The following is a 5,400-nucleotide window of genomic DNA, read 5'->3' on the forward strand; positions in this document are numbered from 1 at the left end:
CGCTGAGGCATTCACATTTTTCTTTCATTGTCAGTTTTTATAAGGGGGGGGGGTTAAACAGACGAAAAATGCTGATGACTTCTCTTCTTTTGTTTTTATGATTCAAAATGGAGTTGCAAGGCCTTATTTCATTTTGTATATAACCGATTCCATATCAGTTCAATAAACAGGGTGGATTAGATTTATTCTTACAAACCCTAGTCTAGTATATCTCAATTCCTTATTGAGCGAAATATTGATTGAGAAGCGTTTCAAAATGTAAAAATCCCTCAGAATTTGATGATTTTTAAAATAAATATTTTATATATTTGCACAAACTCCCACATTACCCCCACCCCCCCAAAAAAAAAAAGATTAGTTTATGGGCATCTATTTGTGAGGTTATGTGTAGTTGCGGGAACATGACTGCCAAGTCGAGTAATATTAAATTGATTTTAAGAAATATTGCCACATTTATTTTTGCTTTCGCCAGTAAAAATTAGCAATGTGTCTGCTCCTGTTATCCGACCAGATGCGCCAGGGGCAACAATATTGCAGAAGTATAATTTCCTTTTGTAAATGGTCAGTGAAGTCCGTAGTTAGGAATCTGTTGTCAAAAATCGGACAGTAAACATGGTAAAAGTCCAATGAAGCAAATTGGTTGGCGTATCCTCGCGGCATTGGTTCCATTCATGGGCGGAAATCCCAGGGGGGGAGGGGGACGCGTCCCACCTACCCAAAATAGTAGGGGGACACAATATCAACTGTCCCTCCCCCCACTATTTTTGGTCTTTTATGATGGAAAGAAAAACATCATTAAAAATCGAAATAATACATGTAATTTAGAGGAGATGACCTAACTTTTTGAGGCCCCCTCCTATTGGCGGAGCCAAACAAAAATAGGAAAAGGGGGGAAGAAAGAAAAAAAGAAGAAAAAAAAGAGGGGAGAAAAAGAAGAGGAAAAATAATAGGAGGGTGACGGGTGAATAAAATAAGGTCAAGGGAAGACTTGTATTTCATATCAATTAAATTTTCGCTCGCGGCGCTTCGCGCTCACATAGCCTGTTCGATGAAATACATATCTTGCTCAATAGGCTGATATGTAGCTTAAAATATCAAGTTTTGAAATATACAATGCATATTTCAGCTCGGACATCGAGCTTTCATTATTTTGTTTGATTTACAAAAAGATTTTTGTTCGATTTACAAAAAGATTTTGTTCAAGTGCTCTGTAAAGTGTCCGTTTTATTGTGTATATATCATTTGCAGCTTTTTGCGCATGTGCGCTCGCATTATTTGATTTGCTAAGTAGGCCTACATATTGTCTTTGAGATTCTTTATATATCAATTCTACAACAAATTACTTAAAATCGCCCTTTTATGACAGTTTATCAAAAATTTCGTCTCAAGATTTGCGCTAACATTATTGTTGAAAATATATCAACTCATAAATCCTATTCATGATTACAAAAGTGCTTAAAATATCCAAATTTCACTCTCATTAGGCTTATAACATTAATAAATACGATAAATAAAATTTTCATGAATTCCTAATATCAAAATTGTCCCTTTTTCAGAAAGGAATATCGACAAGTTTCATATCGCGCTAGGGAAGAGAAATAGGAGGATAGTCATCATTTTCACAATGATGACAAAATGTAGGCCTATAGAATGTCCAGGTCTCAGGTCAAAATAGTAATCACTCGCATCATTTATCATGTTTATTAAGTGCTATCCATATATCCACTTCACAATTTCCCTACACAGTGCTAATAAATTCACTCTTTTCATACCGGAATATCAGTATTTATAAAGAAATAAATTTTATACTAAAATTATCCAGTTTCACATCAGAATGTCAAAAAATTTATGCTTGCGCTTTGCACTCACGTTATTAATGTAGGAAAAGATCAAATTTCCCCATCTTTTTTATGATTTAGAAAAAATGAATCGAGTGTCCCATTTTTAGGTCTGAAATCTCAATTTTTCCGCTAGCGCTTCGCGCTCGCATTAATTGTTTGGTTTTATACCTATACCGTTAAAGATTACAAAATGTGCTTAAGAACGTCAATTTTTAGGTCGGAATGTCAAAAAAAAAAAAAAATTCAGCTCGTGCTTCGCGCTCGCATAATTCAATAGTTGAAATATGTATCGTTTAATGGCTAACTGCAAAACGTGCTTTCCAGGTCCCTTTTCGATCAAGCCAGAACCACTCGCAGCAATTATTCAAGTACATACGCATCTTTTTCAGGTTCACGAACATTGCCCAGAATATTCAATTATCAGGAAAAAATACATGAAATTCAAAAATTTTCAGCTCGCGCTTCGCGCTCGTGCTATTCAAATACTAGTAGGGCTTATGTGATTATTACACTTTGTTATGTTGTTTTATAAGAATGAAGCTAAGAAATGATTGTTAGAACATCGGCGTTTTGCCGCCCCCCTCCCCCATTTTTCTTGACTAAGAAAAAAAGAGAAAAGGAAAGGGATAAGGGTGAAATATAGGCCTATTATTTTCCAAATGTCATGTCAACATCTATCACAGACTTTGATTTTTGTAATAATAATGTTTTTTTCCTCGCCCCTCTCGCTCGCAACTTATTAATTTACGTGATACGCCGTATCGAGCCCCCTCAAATTTTTTGGCTTATTACGCCACCGGGACAACCCCTTCAAAGAAACAAACAAAAGTCAACTTTGAGCAGCCGATCGGGGAGAATGTGGGTGAAAAAATTGCCCCCCCCCCCTATTGGCGGGAGCTGGATCCGCCCCTAGTCCATCCTACCTTCTGGGAGAGATTTCCGCCCTTGGCTCTCTTAATTTTGTTGGTTATTATCACGAAAGTATATCAAGTTCACTCAACATGTTCAACCTGTATATAGGCCTGGGTTACTATAAAAAGAAAAAGTTGTTGAAGTGTAATATCAGTGTTATCGCTCTTGTAATTTTAGGACGGGTTTTAGGAATGCTCAACTCATTATTAATGAAATTAGACACATTTTGTTCCCTTCTTTAATTAATTTTAAAAGCCATGAAACCATTTTGAAACATTCAATGCAAAGCCTATAATATCCATCACAAATGCAATGAAAAGTTGCTAACCCAATTTTGTTTTTATTTGCAATTCAATTGTTTTATATTATTTTCAACAGAACAAAATAAAATGGTCGTATGTACTTACAATGACAAATAAAATTTAAACAAAACAATCTAAATTGATATAGGCACAATGTAATATATTTTTCCATAAGCAAAACAAATTAAAGTAATAAATAAAAGCAAATTATCATGAACATTAAAGATCTGTGAAAATGGAGGGAGTTACGAAAAAGCAAATGCTTGTAGAGTACGAACCACTTTAAATAATTATTGTAGAATAAACTATTTGTTTGAATCCCTCAGACAATTCTGTCATTAGACTCCAATTCTCCGGCTTTCGGTGGGAGATCTCCCGCCGAAAGCCCATTTTCGCAAAATCCCGTTCTCCCTCTCGAGATTTAATATCTCCCACTCAGGCTCTGCGTTCCCCCCTCAAGATTTCTTTTCTCCCGCTTTAAATTATCTCTCTCCTGCCCGCAATATGAAGTTAAGTAGAGCGTCTCGTAAATTCATAAAGGTATCGCAAGTGGTTTTGTATATAGATCATATATGTACATGTATAATAATAAGTTTTATTAAGCCAAAATGTATGATTTGATTCTCTGAATTATTATTTACGTATAGTGCTATCATATTGAAAATTGGCATGAGATAGCACGAGAAAGCAACTAGAACCCCGGCCGCTAGGGACTTCGCGCTTCGCGCACTTCAAATCTGAATCTACAGTTTGCTAGGTAATCCAGTCAGGCTCCAGATGAGAACGTGCTTGGGGTTGGAGTCTACTAGAGAATAACATGAAAGTGAACATAAAAATTAATGAGCAGTTGAGGCATTAATTAATAAGACTTCTCCTCTAAATAGTTACCTGTTTTATTGTATGAACTACCGATATATGAAGAGTTTTATTATCATGATGGTTTTTAATGATTGATTTAAAAACATGAGCATAGCAGAGGGCTGAAGGGGGGCGGGGAGGGGCTGAAGCCCCCCACTTTCAAAAACGTTCCGCGGCCCCTGCATAGAACGATGATCGCGATCGCACCCTCCACTTTCATTATCTGGCATTATCTGGGTCTGGCTTTAAGTTGTGTGTATGTTTTTTTATATATAACTTCCTCATTAATCAGTTTGATTGAAGAGTATGGAGAATCTTAACTTGAGTTTTATATACAGATTATAAGTTTATTTCCGTAATTTAGATTTTTGCTGTTGTACCCGGATTCTGTTCTGTATTTATCCCTTTGTGAGTATAAGTTGTTAAAGAAATGTGAGCAGATTAATTTTAAGTTTACATTTGAAGTTCATATATATTCCTTTTCTCACCATGTTAAAATGTTTATGTGTAAACTTGAAACAATTAAGTTTTAATGATGTCATGTTATATATATTTATTTTTTATATGTGATATGAGGAAGAAATAAATATGATTTGAAAAAAAATTATCATGACTATGTTCGACGATGGTACATCAGAGCAAGCCTGAGCAAGGAGATTTATTTTCCCTTTAATGACGCAACAATAAAATATGTTAGACATTATGTTTCATTGCTTATTTCTTGCAGATTAGACAAAAGATTCCTACTAATTACAGACAAACAGCCTTTACAAAGTGAAACATGCTTTTGTAATGATAATTACTTTACGCTGCTTCTAGTTGTATAATATGTGCATACACATTGCTCACTTTTACAGGGGACAGCAAAAATAAATGTTGCAATATTTGAAGAGTTTGTTGCAAAAGGGGTTAGGTCCACTCCAAGAAATCATTTTTTTTAAATATTCTTTTGATATTGTATTATTCTTATGCGAAATTTTCACGACATCCCATAATGAGAACATAAAATTGGGTATAAAAGAAATCTACCTGTCTTCGCATTTTTCAAAATATTCTTTTCCCAAAAAATTATGGACCTAAACCCTTTTGCAAATAAACTGAAATGGACCTAATCCCTCTTGAAAAAAGGGTGATTTTCTTTACCATTTTAGTTCACTTTTTAATGGGAATTTTCCTTCAGTATCACCTTATAGAGCTAATAAAATCTATACATTAAGAAAAAAAAAAAATTTATTTAAAAAAAATGGAACCAACCCCTGCAAGTGAGCTCTTCATTTCTTGAAATTTGATTTGAAATTAATAAAATGGCCGCATTTGGCCGCTGTTCTGACACATAGCATCACAAATTTATACATTATAACATTAATTCTTTAGTCCTCCATGATCACTGCTGCTACATTTGGGCGCGCGGCTAGAATATGGGGAATTCCCGACAACCGCCATCTACAGTTGTCGAGACGTAAGTTGGCGATTCCCATGGGCATGGC

The sequence above is a fragment of the Lytechinus variegatus genome, chromosome 13, assembly GCF_018143015.1.
Source record: "Lytechinus variegatus isolate NC3 chromosome 13, Lvar_3.0, whole genome shotgun sequence".
Taxonomy (NCBI): Eukaryota; Metazoa; Echinodermata; class Echinoidea; order Temnopleuroida; family Toxopneustidae; genus Lytechinus; species Lytechinus variegatus.